At 48.8% G+C, this 22,738-nt stretch overlaps 1 long non-coding RNA gene across 1 annotated transcript in view; it reads right to left on the minus strand.

The window, feature by feature from the left end:
* Window positions 1-917: 917 nt before the first annotated feature.
* The window catches only part of LOC146181655 (uncharacterized), a 58,183-nt gene continuing 36,362 nt past the window's right edge, over window positions 918-22,738 (minus strand). The window contains exons 2-3 of the long non-coding RNA XR_014700250.1: window positions 20,242-20,378; window positions 918-1,033 (exon numbers count right to left, since the gene is read on the minus strand). This is a non-coding gene — a long non-coding RNA (uncharacterized LOC146181655). The remainder of the gene's footprint in view (window positions 1,034-20,241; window positions 20,379-22,738) is intronic.

Below are 22,738 nucleotides of genomic sequence, written 5' to 3' on the forward strand. Positions count from 1 at the left end.
GCACCATGGGCGACATGCTAGCAATGTATGTCGCTTCCGACCACTCCAACTGGGACCGCGTTCTTCCATTCGTCACATTCGCTTATAACTCTGCCCCACAAGCAACCACCGGTTTCTCACCATACTTCATCCTGTACGGTCGTGAGCCCTCTTGTACTATGGACACCATTCTCCCTTACCGACCGGATTCTTCCGAATTCACGACTGTTTCACAAGCTGCAACTTATGCCGAAGAATGCCGCCAGCTTGCCCGGTCCTTCACTTCTCACGCCCAGCAACAGCAGAAAACCACCCGAGATCAATCTGCACTTCTTCCTACTTACCGTACAGACTCTTTGGTCTGGCTATGGGTGCCTTCCTCCAGTCCCGGCCTTTCATCCAAACTTCTCAGCAAGTATCAGAGCCCCTACCGTATTGTCAAGCAAACATCCTCCGTCAACTCACTCATCCAACCCCTTACGCCATCCACTGACCACCGTCGCCGAAATCGTGAAATACTACACAGTAACCGCCTGAAACCTTACTACGATCCGGCCATCGTCACATCGCCATGAGCCGCCAGGATGGCGTCTTTTCTCCCGGGGGAAGTTGTAAAACAGGCATTGGGCTCTGATATGTTCAGCGCCTATTGCTGAAGAGAACGACGACAAGCATGTTCAACGCGCGTGACGTGCAGGAAGGAAAACGAAAACGAAGCTCGCTTCGACGCTCGTGCATGTGCTGACATGTCTCACGACTGATCGCAGAACGTTCTGTTGACTGTTGACGACGTATCGCCCAGGTCAAAATCTTCTACAACTATATATATATATATATATATATATATATATATATATATATATATATATATATATATATATATATATATATATATATATATATATTATATACTAGCTGTAACGGAGAACAGAGACACGGTGGTTCTCTCGAACGCTCTGCTTTATTCTGTCTTCCTCGTCTTCTTCCCCTCCGCTTCTCCGATTTCTACTTCATCTTCGTTGTCTCGGCATCACACTAGGCCACGACTACGGACCTGAAAGGAAGAGACACCACAGTCCTTTACACGCAATGCGCTTCATGACGGGGAGGATTCTGAGAATGTATGTGGAAGCCCGAAGACGACACAGGTCAATTATGAACCAACGAACAGCGATCATATAGGCACTGCAAACGACTGTGACCGTAATCAGAGTTTCACTGAACACCAACGCTTCAAGCGAACCATGCGAACACTTTCTCTTCAGCTCTGGCTGTCATTGTAGTAAGAAGAGGCACCAAAATTTATTCCGTCTATGTCCTAATCAGTCTTGCAGGCGAACAACCCTTTTCAAACGCGACACGTGCACTGCGAAATTGTTTCTCCTCCGCCCGTCCGAACCTGCCTGAAACACCGCAGTACACACACGCCACGTATTGCCAACTAAGGGCTCGGTGCTTACGTAGTAATATTTTGTGGTCAGCTGACGCCCTGTTGATTGTAAGCCGCGTCGCACCCAGACTTCGTCCAACTCTGAGCGAGGAGCTGGTCGATGTCGGCGGTCATTGTTGCGTTTTCGCGCCTGTTGCGCATGGGACGCTCTTTTCCGAGCTTCCGACCTGAGGCGCTGACAAGCTGCCTGTCGTGGTACAGGGGTCCCGATGCTTATAGGCGTTTCCAAGTTGCACTTTCCTGCAAATTTGGGCTGTTGTCCGATTGTTCTCCCTGATCTGGAACTGCACTCGTGATGCATCCACAGTGCTGACGGAAATTGAAAAAGCTGCACCGAAATGCTCATTTCTGCTGTCACCGCTTCCACCGGAAGCACCCTGCCGCGCACAGCTTCGCTGGGTACGCCGTTATGTGTGGGCTCGTTCCTTCCCGACGAACACTGGTGACCTTTCTGCGCGGGCTTCGCATCTGTCACACTGACATTGGCAGCAGTCAGGTTTTTTGCTCCTGGTATCACTTCATATTCAGCTCCCTGCCCTTTCCTGATGCGGCTAAGTTTACGTGAGTGTTCTATCGCGGTGCAGTGAACAAAAATGTCCTCGCCTGTCAGTGCAGTTGAAGCCATGTGTGTGTGTGTGTGTGTGTGTGTGCGTGTGCGTGTGCGCGTGCGCGTGCGCGTGCGCGTGCGCGTGCGTGTGTGCGTGTGCGTGTGCGTGTGCGTGTGCGTGTGCGTGTGCGTGTGTGTGTGTGTGTGTGTGTGTGTGTGTGTGTGTGTGTGTGTGTGTGTGTGTGTGTGTGTGTGTGTGTGTTGCGATCTACCTTTACGCGATGAAAACCAGGCAGATTTTCGCAGAGCGAAAAGACGACGCTTTATTCACGGCTCGGAAATATATAGCGAAGGAAAGAGAGGAGGGGAAGAAGGAAATAGGGACTATCTACGCATGCGCTGGTTATCTGCAGCATTGTCAGCAGCATTTCCTTCCCCTAATAGCCATAGCGCTCCACTGGCTTTCTAGTTCTTGTGGACCGGCGTAGCTCAGGAACAGGCCCTTCGGGAAGGTCGTGAGCCTCGTCTGTCGGGGCCCCTAAGGTAGCAGGAGGCGATTCTGCAGGACTTGATACTTCTCTGCTTCCGTCGGTGTCTGATGAGCGTTTTCGGATCTGGTCGACATGACGTCGAACGACTCCGTCCTCAGTAGCCACAGTGGCTAGACGGGCACCACTCGTCGATTTCACTTTGCCTGGTGTCCACTTTTCTCCTACGCCGTGGTTGCGCACTAGACTGCGTCTCCCGGGGTGAAGTACCAACTGGCGGAATCATCTGAATGCTTGGCCATTTTGAGGAGAAGAAGGAAAGAGGGACTTTCTACGCATGCGCTGGAGCAGCATTGTGTGTGTGTGTGTGTGTGTGTGTGTGTGTGTGTGTGTGTGTGTGTGTGTGTGTGTGTGTGTGTGTGTGTGTGTGTGTGTGTGTGTGTGTGTGTGTGTGTGTGTGTGTGTGTGTGTGTGTGTGTGTGTGTGTGTGTGTGTGTGTGTGTGTGTGTGTGTGTGTGTGTGTGTGTGTGTGTGTGTGTGTGTGTGTGTGTGTGTGTGTGTGTGTGTGTGTGTGTGTGTGTGTGTGTGTGTGTGTGTGTGTGTGTGTGTGTGTGTGTGTGTGTGTGTGTGTGTGTGTGTGTGTGTGTGTGTGTGTGTGTGTGTGTGTGTGTGTGTGTGTGTGTGTGTGTGTGTGTGTGTGTGTGTGTGTGTGTGTGTGTGTGTGTGTGTGTGTGTGTGTGTGTGTGTGTGTGTGTGTGTGTGTGTGTGTGTGTGTGTGTGTGTGTGTGTGTGTGTGTGTGTGTGTGTGTGTGTGTGTGTGTGTGTGTGTGTGTGTGTGTGTGTGTGTGTGTGTGTGTGTGTGTGTGTGTGTGTGTGTGTGTGTGTGTGTGTGTGTGTGTGTGTGTGTGTGTGTGTGTGTGTGTGTGTGTGTGTGTGTGTGTGTGTGTGTGTGTGTGTGTGTGTGTGTGTGTGTGTGTGTGTGTGTGTGTGTGTGTGTGTGTGTGTGTGTGTGTGTGTGTGTGTGTGTGTGTGTGTGTGTGTGTGTGTGTGTGTGTGTGTGTGTGTGTGTGTGTGTGTGTGTGTGTGTGTGTGTGTGTGTGTGTGTGTGTGTGTGTGTGTGTGTGTGTGTGTGTGTGTGTGTGTGTGTGTGTGTGTGTGTGTGTGTGTGTGTGTGTGTGTGTGTGTGTGTGTGTGTGTGTGTGTGTGATGCCGAGACAACAAAGCTGAAGTACAAATCAGAGACGCGGAGCGGAAGAAGACGAGGACGATAGAATAAAGCAGGGCGTTCTACAGGACGGCCGTGTCTCAGCTTGTTCTCCGTTACAATGGCGCATTCGACCAACTTCGGGCCCGACCTGGACCTCCCCGACCCAGTCCTCCTTCGAAGCGACCGGGTAGTCCTACGACCGAATCTCTCGGCGCCCGGAACTTCTATTCTGACCGGGAACGGCGTCCATGCCTCCTCGGCGGATTCATCTCTGGTGGCCCTCCTTCCCGAAGCCCTCTCCACCCTGTGGGAGTTAGTCGTCTCTTTTTTTAACTGCAGCGCCTGGCTGCGCCTCGTTGTCCTCTGGGTGCCCTGTACCGCTGCTAGCGCTTCCGAAATTCCGTGTTTTTTTTTTTTTTGACGACGCCGCAGCATGAATTCAAGTTGTCGATGCTGCTGCCCGGTGTTCCGCCTGGTCTCCAGCCACCATGCTCGCCGTCGCGGAATTTCATCTCCGTAGTGCCGCACGAGCCTGGCACCTGTACGAAGGCCGCCGCTACACCACTTCGTCGGCCTGAACTCCTGCTCTACTTGCCGCCTTTACACCCTTGGCTACTGCGTACGACGTCAAATTCACAGCGATGAGATCGCGGTGCCATGCTCCGGGTGAAGACGTCGTCCTATACATTTACCACAAGGCCCGTCTTCTTCAGACCTGCAATATCGAGTGGCTCGAGCCCGCTGCTAAACAGTATATCGTACACGGCCTTCACGATGCCACCCACAGATCCACTATGACTACATGTATAATATGTTGAGGCAACCAAAAAGAGAATAAAATACAGCCTGTCCATTCTAGTCCACCGGTCGGCCGCCTTGCATGACACCGCCAGTCGTCGCGGGGTTCCTACTGCCGCCGGGACATCAGCAGCACCTCAGCATGCTGCCCGCCCATGCATGGATCTATCCATCCAAAACGGCAAAGTGCAGCTCCGCACATGCCGTATAGCCCATAGCCCACCCACGGACAAGCATCCTGAAGGTAAGGCGAATCGCATGCAACAATAACAGGAAGTGGTGCAGCAAACTAAGCACGCCTCTCTTTCCCGAGGGCGGATGAGTGGAACAGTGGAGTGTTTTAACGTGATCGGCGACTAGGGCTTCATCAACCGCAGACACAGGTGAGGACATTTTTGTTCACTGCACCGCGACACAACACTCCCGTAAACTTAGCCGCATCCAAAAGGGTAGGAAGTTGAATATTACGTGATACCAGGAGCAAAAAGCCTCACTGCTGCCAATGTCAGTATGATAGACGTGAAGCCCGCGCAGAAAGGCGTCGGGAAGGAACGAGCCCACACATACCGGCGTACCCATCCAAGCTGTGCACGGCACGGTGCTTCCGGTGGAAGCAGTGGCAGCAGAAATAAGCATTTCGGTGCAGCTTTTTCAATTTCCTCCAGCACTGTGGATGCATCACGAGTGCAGTTCCAGATCAGGGAGAACAATCGGGCAACAGCCTCAACTTGCAGGAAAGTGCAACTTGGAAACTCCTGTCAGTATCGGGATCCCTATACTATGACAGGCAGCTTGTCAGCGTCTCAGGTCGGACGCCCGGAAAAGAGCGTCCCCTGCGCAGCAGGCGCAAAAACGCAACTTAGACCGCCGACATTGACCAGCTCCTCGCTACTAAGTTGAAGACGAAGTCTGGGTGCGATGCAGCCTACAATCAGCAGGGCGTCAGCTGACCACGACATATGAATACACAGTCACTGAGCGCTTAGGTGACAATACGTGGCGTGTGTGTACTGCGGTGTTTCAGGCAGGTTCGGACGGGCGGAGGAGAAACAATTTCGCAGTGCACGTATCGCGTTTGAAAAGGGTCGTTCGTCTGCAAGACTAATTAGGTTATGGACGGAATAAAGTGCGGTGCCTCTTACTATCATGACCGCCAGAGTTGAAGGGAAAGTGTTCGCATGGTTCGTTTGAAGCGCAGGTGTTCAGCGCAACTATGATTACTGTCAGAGTCGTTTGCAGTGCCTATATGATCCCTGCGCGTTAGTTTCATGATTGACCTCTGTCGTCTTAGGGCTTCCACGGACATTCTTAAAATGTTCCCCATCATGAAGCGCATTATGTGGAAAGGACTGTGGTGTCTCTTCCTTTCAGGTCCGCAGTCGTGGCTGAGTGTGAGGCTGAGACAACAAAGATTAAGTGGAAATCGGTGAAGCGGAGCCGAAGAAGCCGAGGAAGATACAACAAAGCAGAGCGTTCGAGAACCGCCGTGTCTCTGCTTGTTCTCCGTTACTATATATAAATAGATCCGATGAAGCCACCGCAGCTGTGGTGGATTCCTCCTCCTCCCCTCTCATCACATCACCTCTCCCCCCAAACACCTCTCCAGAAGCAGCAAAGGAAGCTGCCATTACATTCGCCATAACCTGCAAAGAAGCCCAGTACATTTTATCAAATTCAAAAACAGCAATTTTAAATTTTGCACCAGTCCGAGTCCATGTCCCTGCTTTTAGCATACTGGACTCGCCCGATGCATGCCCGCCCCGCCATGTGGAACTGATATTGTGCCTGCGCACTCCGGAAAACCCGGAAACGAGGCCACCAACCTTTTAGTTCCAGGCTCTTTAAACCGAGCTCAGGTGGCCTCTAATCCGGAATTTACGAAGAAGCGCATGCACTCGTTCAGTGCGCTGACGCAGGCCTACAGAGCCGCGCGCCAGCTGTAACCCCCCCCCCCCCCCCACCCCTTCCTAGACAATAAACACGCAACACTATGGCGCAGGCTGCAAACACACTCTTTCTTCTCTCCTTACCCTTTCCCACTATCAGCCCTCCTTCCACACTCCTGCTTGTACCCTTTGCCCACAACTCTGCCTCTTCCCTCCACATCGTCTCCCTCTGCCCGGCAGACCTTCCCCCACGGGGCCTAGAGCACTTGAAGACATGAGAGGACTAGGAAATCCTGCTGTCTTCGGAGGACCCGGCCGTGCAGACCATCGCTTCCGGCTGGGCTGCCTGTGTTATGATCCTAAGGGACATAAACACTTGAATTTCAGTGGGGTCGTGTGGTATACCCAGGGGCCAGCGCGCCCTGAATTCCTGCGTGTCATAAAGGTTTTCTCTCTCTCTGGACGCCCAAGAGAAAGTCGCGAAATAGAATAACCTGCGAGAAAAAAAAAGTATTGGCCAACCTTAGTGCACCTCATATTCGGCTAACGTGAAATTGGCTTTGCATTTAAATTTTTGAAAATGAACGTAACAGATTTCTTGCATATTTAGAATATTCCGCGGACAAATAGTTTCGGAAATATTTATCCTAATTTTGTCCTGCGGAGACTACACAGCATGAGTCGAGCAAAAAATCACCGCTTTGGAAGCACACGAAAACAAAATAAAGGATCTGCAAAATTTTCACGAGGTTTCCTTGCAAAATATTGCTGACGAAATAAAAAGTAACACAACTATTGGCAGCATTGCGGAGATAAAATGATTACAAAACTAAATAAAACCAAGAAAAAACAGAGCACCAAATAAAAGGAAATGTGAAATCTGTCCAACGCATTGGTCGCTGGTAGGTGGCCGTATGTTATGACCATGCTGTTATGGGGATGTACTTAATGTAACTAGCGCTGCAATGGGCTGAACTCGACGCAAAGGCTTCAGTAAGCGTGCAGCATCCACTCTGTCATCGTCGTCGTCTTCCTGAACGCTTCGTCGTGCACGCGTTTTACGGTCGTCGTCTTCGTCTATGAGCATATCACTTTGGTCAAGCGTTTCCCAGTAACACTATCCCCCTCTGCAAAAGGCAACCTCCCGTTGCGTATTAGGCGTGCGGTGTAGAGGGGGAGTAATATGGCTTGAGGCGGGCGACATGTACGATTTCAGAAGTGGCTGTAGCAGTCGGTGACTTTGAGCGGAGCGGTGCCATCTCATAGGTCACGTCGGTCACGGGGCGTAGTACACGGTAAGGCCCTGTGTAGTGGGGCAGAAGTTTTTCACACAACCCCACACGACGGCACGGAAGCCAGAGCAACACCAGAGATCCGGGAGGATAGTGAACATTGCAGCGTCGTAGCGTCGTCTTTGCAGCGTCGTCTTGGGTTTCTTGAGAGATGGTAAGATAGTGGCGTGAAATCTGGCAAGCAGCGTCGGCTCATGCGATGGTACCGCGGGCATAGTTTGTGACAGGGCCAGCGGCATGAAGCAAAGTGTCGAAGGGCAGTAAGGGGTCTCTTTCAAAGAGAAGATAGAATGGAGAGTACCCAGCAGTGACTTGACACGAAGAGTTATATGCAAAGGTGACAAATCGCAGTCTAATGTCCCATTCGCGATGACTGTCGGATACATACATGGCGAGCATGTCGGTGAATGTGTGGTTAAGACGTTCTGTGAGGCCATTCGTTTGAGGTTGATACGCAGTGGTGAACTTGGGCCGAACGAAGCAAGAGCGAATTATTTTCTCAACAACTCGGGAAAGGAAACAGCGGCCACGGTCGGTAAGCAGTTGACGGGGAGCACCATGGTCAGGTATGACATCGTACAAAAGGAAGTCAGCAACGTCTTTGCGCAGTTAGTTGGGATGGTGCGAGTGATTACGTACCGCATGGCATCATCAGTGGCCACAGCGATCCATTTGTTTCCTGACAAAGACTCGGGGAAGGGCCCTAGGAGGTCACGGCCAACACGAGAAAACGGCTCTGTCGGGATAGCAATCGGTTGCAGGTGTCCAGGTGGTAGTACACGGGGTTTCTTCCGGCGTTGAGAGAGGTCGCAACCTGCTACATAGCGTTGGACGGAGTGGTAGAGTCCAGGCCAGACGAAACGTCGGCGCACGCGGTCGTATGAGCGTGAGAGGCCAAGATGACCAGCTGTAGGGGCGTCATGCATTTGTTCGAGAACGGCAGAGCGTAGGTTTTGGGGAGCGACTAGCAAGTGCTCAGCACAATCAGGTCGCATGTTGCGGTGGTACAGCGTATTCCCATGAAGGAAGAACAGGGCGATGGTAGACTCACAGCTGTCTGTGCGGAGGCGGTCGACAAGAGTACTGAGTGTTGGGTCCAAGCGCTGCTCGTCGGCTATGTGAGAAAATTCGGATATAGGGAGGTCACAGGGATCCGACGCATGGTCAGTAGCAGAAGGGGAATCGACAGGATAACAGGACAGGCAGGGTGCATCCTGGTAGAGCCGACCGGATTTGTATACTACGGAAAATATATACTCCTGCAAGCGCAATGCACAGTGGCCGAGGCGGCCAGCAGGATCCTTGAGGGAAGAGAGCCAACATAAAGCGTGGTGATCGGTAATAACAGTGAAGGGTCGGCCAAACACGTAGGGTCGGAATTTTCCAATGGCCCAAACGAGAGCCAGGCACTCCAGTTCCGTAATAGAATAGTTCTGTTCCGCTTATGACAGGAGTCGACTGGCGTAAGCAATCGCGCACTGTTGGCCGCGTTGTCGCTGTGCAAGAATGGCACCAATCCCGTGGCCACTGGCGTCGTTGCGAGTTTCGTAGGGGCACACGGGTTGAAATGGGCCAGCACAGGAGGATTGGTGAGAACAGCGATGAGTGTGGAGAATGGGTTAACCTGCTCTGGTCCTCAAGAAAAACGAAAGCCTTTCTTCAGCAGATTGGTGAGAGGACGAGCAACGGCGGCATAGTTTGGGATGAACCGGCGAAAATTTGAGCATAGTCCTATAAATCTACGGACATCACGGGGTGAACGGGAAGATGAACACCTTTGAAAACCTTTCCATTGACATGCTTCGGTTTCATACCTTGCTTGGCGATGTCTGACGCGTTCGTTCTTGCATCGATGTCTTGCGTCGGATTCGCACCGTGGTATCAATCAGGGCAGGGTTTCGAACACCCCGCTCCGGTGGTTTTCTCTCTGGCTTCTTCGGTAATTTCGTCGGCGGAAATGTTTTCCCCGTCACTTGCACTTTCATTCTTGAGTCACATTCGTCGGCTTGTGCCGCTTCGTTCGAAACAGTCCGTAGACGTGTCACCGCGTCCGTCAGCGGCGCGCAGCTGTTACGCCGGCTATACCTAGCGTCTGACGCACACGCCTAGGCCCAGCGAGGCTACGGTGTGGTCTGAGCGCAGAAAATTCAGTATATCCGAAAAATGCTGGCCTACCTCAAAACTGGGTATCTGTCGATGCCTCTCGACTTCAAGGATCCGGTGGTGAAATACGGTTGAAGTCACTGCGAGAACATTTACAGCAAGCAGTGCGAGCTGACCCGGTTCCCTCTTCCTCTCGCCTTCCAGCTGCTTGGTACCACCTCAGCAACCGTTTCGATGGAGGCGAAACGAAGAAGCGTCCGTGTGCTGGGCGATATCAGCTCACGTTAAAGATCCCCAGGTGGTCAAACTTTCACCGTAGCCTAGCACAATGACCTCACCTATCATGCTATCTCATCTGGGATATATATGGCACACCAAGGCCGAATTCGTACACGTTTTAGTTTGCAAACGCCTCCATGCAGCAGCTTTTTGTTATTCAATTTTGGGTCTGGAAGGATACCAGCCAACGTGCAGATTGGATATGGTTGGCGATTTCAGTAAAACTTAGTAACCGCTCCTCGTGACCCCACAAGTCAGGTGGTCCCATGGCTACGCACAAGCAGATTGCTAGAGATAGCTCATAGGCGGCGTGGTTTCCAGGGACGAAAGCGTCCGCGAGTGCCCAGATTACCTTATTTTTTCTGTTCATCGGTTTGGGCTGAGGTTCCTTTCCTCCTCCAGCGAGATCCTACCTTTTCTAAAAATTTGAGTAGCAGTCTCAATGTCGGTTATGATCAATTTCGCTTTCGTTCCTGCGAAAGCTAAAGAAATCGCCACTTCTTCCAAATCCTGTCTCTGTATTACATCCCCGGAGAACCGCAGCAGAGACAGGCAGTCCTTGGCCGTTTGCGACCAAAACCAACGCCGCCCTGATTTGGCCGCAACTGGTGGGGGTGTTGGAAACGTTATTAAGGTGAGCCTTAACTGTAACACCCTAGTGATAGGATGGATCTTGGAGGCATTTGCTGGCCGGAAGGTGACGTTTCTCGGTAACTTCCAAAGCAGGAAGAAAAGGAAGGAAGTTTATATAACAAAATGTTTTCCCTCCTCCTCCTCCTCCAAAGCCCAGTCCACCAGCTGCCATCGAGCAGCCAGATCAGAACTGGACACCGCGGCCTCACATCGATCGAAGTCTGTGAGTTGCCATTCGCTCACACCACCGAGCAAATAAATACAATCTTGAGCGGCTCGTAGCAAGCCTGCAAGGCGTACCTCAATGGGAACTCTGCCAAGCGGCCGCTCACATCATGAGAAATCACAATCCTGGTACACACACCCGCCACAGTATTCTGTGGATCCTTGCACACGAAGGCATAGAGGGCAAGGCATAGAGGGCTGACAGGGTAGCTCGAGGTCATACATTCCGAGCCCCGTCGCCGTCCACCTCCGATCCTTCATCTCGACAAACATACAGTGAAATAATAAACTACCATCCACTTTATCGCAGAGCATGCGCAGATCACCACAAAGACCTCACTCGTCAGGAAGGCGCTATATGGCGAAACATGCAAGCCCGCATACTACCAAACCCAACCCGACTCAATAAGCTTTTGCCCGCGCAATACCTCACAAATGCCTGTCCGACCTGCGGAGAGATGCCCAACATCATCCACAAGGTTCGGAACTGCCCTAAACAACTTAAATCATACGGTTTACAGAAAATTACCCATTGGCAGTGGGAGGCGAAGCTGGCTCACACGAGCTCCCCATTCAGCGCCAGCTGATCGGTCAGGCCTGGAGGGCCGTATTTGCCCATGGTTTCCCGGAACGGGGTGAACCGCCCGCGTAATTACTTATATGTTTATTCTCTCTCTCTCTCTCCCATTAGGCTGGTGGAAGACGCTCCAGCAAAAATAAATAATGAGCGCAAAATCCGCTTTGGGAGCGCCACAGAAGATGCATTCCGGCGTGAGAAGTCCCAGGTGAACAAGGGCTATGTAGGCAGTGGGGAGGAAACTATGGGATTGTAACTGGAATCACGTCACCTGCTGAAATTTAGTGAGAAATTTCTGTCGAGGAGGATAGGCAAGATGTTCACGGTATGCATAGTGGTCCCGTGATAAGCGACCATACGATCTCTAGCGTCTCCCCAGGCGTCGGCGGCTCCTACTCGTCTGACGAAACCTCAGGCTAAAGATTGTTGTGTGTTGTTGTGTGTTGGGTTTTATGGCGCATAAGCAACTCAGGCTATCATGCGCCACGCAAAAGGTATGTTTTTGTAGAAGTAATGAAGTGTTAAGATATCACAGCTTGTTCAGGAAAAATGTTTCTTCTTAAAAACTAAAAACATGAAATGTCTGAATTGTATTCTCTCCTAGGAGAAGTGATGTATGGAATGGTATCTGTTGGGTGCAAAATTGAGTAAAATGCTTTTTCCGTAGCTTTTCGCGTTTTTTACATGAAATTAATATGTGGTTTATCGTTAGTCGATGTCCGCAGTCTTCAAATATTGGTTCATCTCTTCCTTGAGAATGAAACTATAAGTAAGATGCGTGTGTCCAATTCGAAGGCGACATAATATTACCTCCATGAAGCGTTTCTGGTGACTGCACTACTTCTATTATTCAACAACTGGCTTCACGACGTGTAATTTGTTGCTTATTTCATTTTTCCATGAAGCTTGCCATTTTATTGCGAAAGCAGTACTACTTTCACTTTTCAGCCCTTCGCGTAGCGAGACCGTAGCTACCATTGACCTTTAGCTTGACCTCTGGCGTGCCAGCAAGCACAGCTGCGCAAAAACAGGGGCCCCAACTCGCACCGTCAACTCGCGAGGCGGTAGCTACCAACCCTGTCCTAACTCCCGCTCCCTCCGTGAGAGCGCTACAGCCGGCGTGACGTCATCCCATCTGCGGCAAAAACAGGGGCCCCAACTCGCACCGTCAACTCGCGAGGCGGTAGCTACCAACCCTGTCCTAACTCCCGCTCCCTCCGTGAGAGCGCTACAGCCGGCGTGACGTCGTCCCATCTGCGGCAAAAACAGGGGTCCCAACTCGCGCCGTCAGTTGTGCCACATGCTGCTAAAGCTAAGAAGAATTATGGGGCTGCAGCCGCAGCTACCGCCGGGGGTGCAACGTTGGATACTATAGGAGGTGGCCTAGCGGCAGGTGGAACCAACGCAGTCTCTAGGGATGCTTTCATTTCTACTGGCGTAAAGAATGCTGTTGCAGCCGGTGCCGGAGCGGCAGTTGTACATTCTGCCTTAACCTCACCCACAACCAAGTATATCGTTGCAGCCATGGCACTCCTTGCTTCCACTACTAGTTATACATAGAATAACCAGGTAGCACCCCACAATAAACAACAGTTGAATCATATGCCGTGGCCAGAGTGAATCACTGCATAGCCATAAGCATAACCACATGCACCATAACCAGCTACACCACCAGCTGAACCTAGGCGTAGCCATACCTATTGCTTTCGCAATTACCAGGCTTAACCAAACTAAGCCACTGCCAATTTTTTCTCCGAGTTTTCTTTGTATGAATTTCAAAACATCTTTGCGTGGTACATTTATTTTCCTATTTTTGCTTTTTGGGTAGCTGCTGCACATTCATCAGCTGTCTCGTTACCTACGATTCCGACATGGCTAGGTACCCAGCAGAATGTAATTTTGTAACCTCGTGTTTGGGCTGGTTGCTATGCAATGTATTAGTTTCCCACTAAGGATTTTGTTGCATTTTTAGAATGTAATGCAGTGATTAAGCTGAGAGAGTCAGTGTAGATTATACTCTTTTCAATATTACACTTTATTATCTTTTCTAAAGCTATATATATGACATAACTTTCTGCAGTGAACACTGAAGCACAATTGGGCAACCTGTTTTCTGGCGATTGCTTTCTACAATACCACTACCAACATATGAGGTGGTTTTGGAACCATCAGTATAAAATGTTTTGTGGTCTTTATATTTTTCCTCTAAGGTCAGGAATTCTTGTAATATGTGTTCGTGTTTAGTTCGCTGTTTGTCAAACTATGTTAAAGTAAGGTCGCATACACAGGGACATTGATACCAAAGTTGTAATGTATCAGGGCATTGTGCAATATCGGGAAGTGTATCGAGTATTTTTATTTTTTGGCGCATCTGTTCAAAGCGGAGGAGGAGTGGTCTGACTGCTTGCGGTTTGTTGTTAAACAGGGTTCTAGATGGGCACTTCGTAACTATGGGGTAGCAAAGATGTGTTGATAGCGAGCGGATCTTAAGAACGTATGAACAAGTGAGCATGGTTCTTCTGTCCTCAAGAAATGTTTCATTGGTTTCTACATACAGACTTCTCACAGGAGACGTCCTGTATGCCGCGGTCGAAAGACGCAAACCTAGGTTGTGGACTGGGTCTAGTCGTTTTAGGCATGAGGGCCTTGCAGACCCGTAAACTATGCAACCATAGTCCAAGCTTGATCATGCAACTTAACGATAAATCTGCAGAAGGCATGTCCTGTGGATCCCCAGTGTTTACGTGACAGCACTTGTATATTCAAAGATTGGGAGGCTTTCTTTTTAGGAGTGTTTATGTGGGGGAGAAAGTCACCTTTCTGTCGCAAGTAATTCCTAGAAAATTATGTTCATGTTTTACAAGTAGATCAATGTCATTGGGGTAAACTGTAGGGTCCACTTGCAAACATCGTCTAAGTGAGAATAAAACGGCTACCGGTTTCTGTGCAGAGAACCTGAAACCATATCTATCTGCCCGTGTTGCTAGTTTATTTACTGTTAATTGAATTTGCCTCTGACATGTCGATACATTAGAGGATGTACACGCTATTTGTAGGTCATCGACATAATGCATGATGGTCGTTGGGATTATTTTTACTATGGATTAATTTTTACTATAAACAGCATTGTACTCAAGATGCACCCCTGAGGGACACCATTCTCCTGAGTGAAATGTTTTGACAGAGTAGCACAGAGACGAACTTTGAATGAACGGTTGTACAAAAACTCTTTCAGACATTTTAACATTCTGCCGCGGATACCGAGGTCCCCCAGGTCCCGTAGGATTCCATACCTACACGTCGTGTCATAAGCTTTTTCTAAATAAAAAAATACAGCAAGGCAGTGTTGTCTGCGTATAAATGCTTCTTGTACCGTATTGTACAGCGCACAAGTTATCAGTCGTCGAACATCCTTTTCTAAATCCACATGGGCGAATGTCAAGAGGTTTGCGAGAGTCAAGTGTAAACATGAGCCTGATATTTAGAACATTTCCGAACGATTTAGCGAGACAACTCGTTAGTGCTATGGGCTTATAACTGCTTGGGGATGTTGGTGGCTTTGCATGTTTCAATGAAGGGACAATCATTGCTTTTTTCCAGGCCTGTGGTATTTCTCTTGACGTCCATACTTTGTTAAAAAGTTTCAAGAGTGCTTCAACTGCAGATTCAAAAAGATGAGCTAGCATTAGACGGTGTATTTCGTCTGGGTCTTGTGCTGCACGTTTGCCGGAAGAACTGTGTTTATTTCTTGTAGTGTAAGGGAACTGTTGTATGATTCGTGAACGCTGCCAGTAGTAGGTAATTTCTGTCTTTAGCAATGTGATGAGCTAGATACCATGAAAAAATGTTCACCTAAAATGTCCGCTTGCACTTGCATGCTTGTCTGATTATTTGGGTCTGTACGAAAGGGAACTGTAAACGGAGAGCACTTGCCATTTTCTTGTGCTTACATATCCTTGGATGTTATATGACTGTTTATAGTTGAGATGTAATGCAGCCATGAAGCCTTTTCAGCATTACGACGTAGATAGCGCGCTTTAGCTCTAGCCTCATTGTGAGATTTTCTTGTGTGGTGTACCTGCCAAAATAGACTCATGAGCCGCCTCGTAACCTTGATGGCCGGCGTGAGCATGTAGCTAAAGAAGCTGAATAAGTCGGGCTGGGACGGGAGACCGGCTCATGCTCCGGAACACGAGTTCGGAGATACGGCCCTTTGTAAAGTTTCGGAGTGCTCTCTCCGATTCAGTGAAAATCCGTATTTTCATAGGCAACCTAATTGTCTTTCACGTTTCCAAACCTTAGCTCTAAGGCCTCAGTTCGCTCCTCTCTCCGCTCTTAATTAAAGAGAATGCTTTAAAAGCCCCATAAAGTAATATTTCTGTCGCCGGAGAGTCGACTCGATGGCACCACCAAAATAGCACACAGCGTACTGCTCACGTGTTTTCTTGAGCAAAGAGATGCACTACTTGGGTCGCCAGGTCCATAATCTATATGGCGCTTGCCATCGCTTTGGTATCCAATGCTTTTTCTTCAGATCATTCTAGGAATCACATAATTAGGTTTTCAGGACATAAGCGAACGATGATGGCTGCACAGTATGCAGGAACACTGAATAAGGGCCGAGGAGCAACCTCAGTTCGCAAGCCAGGCCAACATTTAGACAAAGGTTTACCTTCGTCTGGGAAGCGCGATCATCTATGGGGAAGTTTGGACGCGCGCTTGATTCCGAAGAAAAATGCTGAAAGTCTACCCTTCCTATCCTATCATTTGACTCTCATCTTATGCCTCTAATCGGCTTTTATTGCAGTGCTAAATAAATTTGTTTTAAGGGAACGGAAAGTCAATGCCTGTCACACTATCTTTGGCGAGTGAGTTTGGACGGTACACGATCGCTCCTGTCGCGTGGCGTACCTTTGCGGGCGTTCTAGTGGGACCTTTGCAGGTGGTAGGAACGCTAGACAAAAACATCTTGGAAACTCGAGGAATATGCTAGATCTCGCGCACAAACCTCACGCACAGCTCTCGTGCCCGGGATTTTGTTACATCAGCTCAGTAAAACTTTTGCCTTAAAAACAGGTGTTTACAGAAACAACAGCAACATATATTGCGCCTTTCTCTTCCCTCTGAAGCAATTATCGAGGCCAAATTTTTCAGGTGTCCACAGAAAGAAGAGAGTCACTGCGCCTTTCTTTTCTAGTTAACCAATTAATAAGGCCCGCCGGGGTGGTGCAGTGGTAAGACGCCCGACTACTGTGCCGGAGTACCCGGGTTCGAACCCGACTGTGGTGGCTGCGGTTAGATGGAGGCGAAACGAAGAGGTGTCCGTGTGCTGTGCGATATAAGCGCACGTTAAAGATTCCTAGATGTTCGAAATTACTCCGTAGCCCTCCACTACGGCTAATCTTTCTCTTTCCAGTTTAACTCCCACCCTCCCTCTCTTCTCCTACGGCGCGGTTAAGGTGTCCATAGAAACAGCCCCGTCGGGGTGGTACAGTGGTAAGACGCCCGACTACTGAGCCGGAGTACCCGGGTTGGAACCCGACCGTGGTGGCTGCGGTTAGATGGAGGCGAAACGAAGAGGCGCCCGTGTGCTGTGCGATATAAGCGCACGTTAAAGATTCCTAGATGTTCGAAATACTCCGTAGGCCTCCACTACGGCTCTCTCTTTCTCTCTTTCCACTTTCACTCCCACTTTCCTCCCCTCCCTTACGGCGCGGTTGCGGTGTCCACAGAAGACAAGCGAGACAGTTACCGCGCCTTTCCCTTCCTATAAATAAATCAGTCCATAGAAACACGTGTGACAGACACTGCACCTTTCCTTTCCTGTGAACCAATTACTATTTGTTTTCTAAACTGTATTTATCACATATAACTTCGACTTTCTAGCCTAAGTATTGTGCTTAATTTACTTCACGTTTTGCTTTTTCTCCTGTTCAGTGCTGTTTAAAATATCTTGTACAGCTTTTTATCCGTTTTTTATTTATATTTTAACTTTAAACTTTATTTTCGAATTTTACTGTCCCGTGCTCAATTCTATTTTTTTATTGTATATCCCTATATTTCTAGCCTGTATTTTACGTACCACGCACTTGTTGCGCCTGGAATGGTTGTTTATGCATATTTCTAATACTATAATCAATGTAAGTTATTTGTTTGTTTTTTCTCTATTTTTTTTTTTCGTGATGTGCGCTACAATTCTCTGACTGTGCATATAAGACATGCTACTCATCGATTTCTTTTTTTCCGTGCCGCTTTTCGTCTCAGTTTCATTTCATGTGTTACTTTTTTCTTCGTTTTCTATCTGTGTGTGTAAAACGTGTGTGCATTTTCATTTTTTTTTTTGTGCTGCCGCACGAAGACCACATGGTTGTTCCTGCGCACATTAAATAAAGATTGGTTGATTATTATTATTATTAATTTGTTTAATTTTATGTGTTATTATTTTGTGTTCTCTGTGTGTGTGTAAATTTGTGCATTTTCATTTTTTTTTCTTTTTTTTATTTGTGCTGCCGCACGAAGACCACATGGTTGTTCCTGCGCACATTAAATAAAGGTTGATTATTATTATTATTATTATTATTATTATTATTATTATTATTATTATTATTATTATTATTATTATTATTATTATTATTATTATTATTAATGGCGAAAGCCTTTAATGGCTCATACTGTCGTGGAAAGTGTGTCCCGCTTTTGCGGCGGCTGTCGCGTGGCGTTCATTGGCACGGGTTCAATTGTGGGATTGCAGATGGGAGAAACGCTGGACAAGAGACTTCTGTAGGGAAGGCGCAGTATCTGCCACTTTGTCCGAAAAGTGTGCGTTTGGATGGCACGCCATCACTCCTGTTGCGTGGCGTTCATTGGCGCGCGTTCAAGTGTGGGATTGCAGATGGCAGGAACGCTGGACAAGATGACACCTCAGGTTTTCGCCTTTCACTACTTTAGTCGCTAAAGTCCCTCGTAATGTTTTAATTATTATTATTATTATTATTATTATTATTATTATTATTATTATTATTATTATTATTATTATTATTATTATTATTATTATTATTATTATTGTGAAAGCCCTTCTCGGCTCATGGTAAAAATCTCGTCAGTGACATTTGACCGCGAGATGTGTCAGCGAGATTCCGCGAATGACAGATAATACGCTCTCCCTTTCCTCTGAAGCCATTAAAAAAAGGTCGGTAACGGTTGATGCGTTCAATGGAACGCGGGTTTTGTTCGACAAGGGGCGCCTGATGTACAGTGGGCGTGGCGTCCGTGTGCTGTGCGATGTCAGCGCACGTTAAAGATCCCCAGGTGGTCGAAATTACTCCGTAGCCCTCCACTACGGCCCTCCTTTCTCTCTATCCACTTTCACTCCCACCTTCATCCCTTCCCTTACGGCGCGGTTCAGGTGTCCACAGAGCAAGTGTGACAGATACTGCGCCCTTCCCTTCCTATGAACCAACCAACCAACCAACCAAGCAAGAGCAGCGCTCAAGCTTTCGCAATCTCCCCTGCAGATTCAGCAGTGCACTCGGAACTTATGTTGAACCCCGGGTGCATATTCTTTGAAAGTGAGGGGACTACAAGCAGCTTGCTTATCTCCCTCTGTACTTCCACTTTCATTCTCAACTCTTTCTCCGGGTTTATTCCTACTTTTATGCGAAGCATACTAGCCGCACAACCGAGCTCTTCGTTGCTGCGCTGCGCGCGGCCGCGTAGCTACCACTTGACCTACATCGGCGCACCACGTGATATGACGTCACAACAGTTGTGAAAGCTGGGGCTCAACTCGTGCGCTCGCTTGCGGACGCGCAGCCTCCGCCGGCGGCCAAACTCCCGCTCCTACCGCTAGGAGATACTGGCGTCACGCAATTGTATAAAAGGCGACGCGTTGAGCAGCGAGATGTCGGCCAGGGAGAGGGCGGCTCGCCAGACCGCTAAGCGCAAGTTACAAACAGCCACGGAAACGGGAGAAGAACGAGAAGTACGGCTTGCCAAGCGACGTGCACAGTATGCAGCTAGACGGCAGCGTTCGACAATTCCGATGCCGAGGTGAAGGATGAAGCTTCGAGTACTTCTACTCGGCTCGAGCGGCGAAATGCTACCAAACGGAAAATGCGTGCTGAAGACTGATCATCATAGTGTATTTATTGGTTTGAGAAAAATAAAAGAAGAAGCAGAGTAACACATGATTTGCTCTTGTCTATGAAATGGCTAACCAGGTATGGCCAGGTAATGTCTTGTCTATGAATGGCTAACGAGGTATAGCCAGGTAATGTTTTTTAGGCTAGTATGCTTCGCATCCTAGGCTTACCCATAAGCTAAGCCAGACCAATTTTTGTCAAGCACTACCCTGCCCGTATTCGTCGTGCTGAGTCTATTTGAGAGATTTTAACCACCCTCATTAGTTCGCTCTACTTATTATGTACTCCCAATACAAGGAGTCGCTCCGTTGAGCTACACATGGGTATCCATAGGCACGGCCGCTGGATGGAAGCGCTTCCATCGAGCGGCCGTGCCATAGGGCTTTCTGTGTATGAGGATGTCTATCCTGTCCCTCTCCGGCGCTTTGATAACAGAATTAGGTACATAACTCCGTACTTGGATATCAGCTGTAGGAGCGATAATGGCGCGCATGAAAGCAATTCTAAGCTCTACAAATAGAACCGCGGTCATCATACACACCCGCTTAGCTCGGCCCGGTCTTGGTGACCTTGATGGGCCACGGAAGACGAGAAAAAGTAGATCAACATGGCAGCGGGTGCTCAAGCACAACTTACCATTAGGCTTGGCTTGTCTGCCACCTTTCCTGTTTGCCTTGGAACGTTTGGATGAGGTCGCACTGCCTCCCTTCTTCAGCTTTTTCGAAGGCCTTTCGTCATCGGGGTGCCACGAGTTATCGTCTTCCATGTTCGTACTGCAAAGTTCCCGCAAACGACACAAGCTTCAACGTTAGGGCAAAGCGCGCAGCAAACGCTCATCGACAATGCTCTTTCGTTTTTTTCGTTTTTTTTTTGTTTTTATTTCTTTTTTATTTTGTCGCTTATAGCCGGCGGAACGATGCGATCACCAGTATGCTCGAACGCCGCTTCTTGAAAGGATGCGTCCCAGTGCGCGTTGAGCGGAACGCGCAAACAGCGCGTTCCACTCAAGCGAAACCCCACCGTTAGGATTGGTTTAATTTGTATAGTTTAGCGTCCGAAAGCGAGTCAGGCTATGAGAGACGCCATAGGGGAGTACTCTAGAAAATTTCGACGCCCTCGGGTTCTTTCACCTGCATTGACATTACACAGTACAGGAACGCAACTACGTTTCGCCTCCATCGAAATGCTGTCGATGGTGGTTTGATTCGAACTCGGATTATACATGCGGCTCAAAAATTAGTTGTGGTTTAACTCTGATTATCCCTAGTTGAATTGCGATAGCAACGGCGGAAGCTTCTTTTGCCTGCCACATTATTCCCCTATCACGCCCTCTCAGTGTAAGGTGCTACATTCTTGGGGACACTTAAGCTCATCCTTTAAGAGTACGACGCGAGAGCGTAAGTTACCGCCCTTCTTCCTCTTCTTCTTATGCTCCTCCTACTCCTACTCGGCTGTTCAAGATCAATCGTGGCGTAAGCCGGGAATACGCGAAGGCTCGAAACGTGGCGCGTATTGCTATCGCAATAATAAACGGCCGTCTTAACCAACGCTGATCACAGCTGGCATCATCAGTGCCATCTAGAATTGCATTAACCGTTAGGCAATAGCATTGCACACGATTACGTTTTTATTTTACTTTTTATGCTTTAAATTCTTTATACACGATATCATCAGCAAGCACTCCATTCTGAGCACTCTTACATCTTTTTACCATACATTTTCACTGTTTCGTTTTTCAATAATGCCATTCCTCAATTTGGCATTTAAACTTCCTTAGTTTGACACCAAGCTCTGGCTTTCTTTCCGAGACTCGACACATTTGAATTCTCTCCTTCGATATTTATATATTTAAAAATTATTCTATATTTACATGCTTCTAACTTTTAAACTACATCATTAAGCAGTAATTGGCATTTCATTTCAAAACTTTTGACACCTTAGAACCACCTATTTCAAAACTTTTCGTTTGTTTAAATTCAAGTAATCAATTGCAATGATTTTACTGAATAGCTACAGCCTGTCACACGCACATCATTCACTACTACGAGAAATTACCATGGTTGGGTTTTTACACAGCCCACGATTAATTCCGACACGCGGTGTCGGCAACTCCTACAACTATGACGTCAACGGCGTCTCAGTGGAACCAGCGGTAAAGCTGTTCCTTAAAACGCAACCATAATTGTGACACTAAACCAGTGACGTACCTGCACATGTCGTCTACTATTGAGGCCCGTGGACGATTGAATGGGCACTTTCCGAAAAGCGGACGATGACCGAGGAGCTTCCTTCCTCCCACTAATTCCGTCGCCACAGAAGCTTCTTGTTTCATAGCGAGAGCTAGATTAACTTCAGTCTCGCCGTTTAGCTGTGGCTCTCCCTTCGTCAGTTCTGCGCATGCGGGAGTAACAGAGTGACGTCAGAGCCGCGCAGGATAGGCCTGTAGGCCGTCATTGCGCCCGCCACCACTTCGGTGGTGGACGACGGCGTCTGTAGCGGCGCGCGTCTTTCTCTCCCTCTTCCTTTTCTTTCTTCTGTATTTTCTCTCCTGTTTGCACAAGACAGCGGAGGTGGCTCAGCTACAAAGCCAGTAGCAGGCCTGTGCATTTTCTTTTCCTTCTTCCCACAGCCACAACAGCACAGAACACAGTAGGGTAAGACGCCCGACTACTGTGCCGGAGTTCCCGGGTTCGAACCCGACCGCGGCGGCTGCGTTTCGATGGAGGCGAAACAAAGTGGCGTCCGTGTGCTGTGCAATGTCAGCGCACGTTAAAGATCCCCAGGTGGTCGAAATTACCCGTAGCCCTCCACTACGGCTCCTCTTTCTCTCTTTCCACTTTCATTCCCACCTCCCTCCCTCCCCCAACGGCGCGGCTCGGGTGTCCACAGAGCAAGTGTGACAGTTACTGCGCCTTCCCCTTCCTGTGAACCAATTTAACTTAATTTAAGCCTTGGTGTTCGAACCCGGCCTCGGCGGCTGCGTTTCGGTGGAGGCAAGACGAAGAGACGTCCGTGTGCTGTGCGATGTCAGCGCACGTTAAAGATCCCCAGGTGGTCGAAATTAGCCCGCAGCCCTCCACTACGGCTCCCTTTTCTCTCTTTCCACTTTCACTCCCACCTTCCTATCTTCCCA

Source organism: Amblyomma maculatum, chromosome 8, assembly GCF_055883805.1.
Source record: "Amblyomma maculatum isolate TAMU_Amacu chromosome 8, ASM5588380v1, whole genome shotgun sequence".
Taxonomy (NCBI): Eukaryota; Metazoa; Arthropoda; class Arachnida; order Ixodida; family Ixodidae; genus Amblyomma; species Amblyomma maculatum.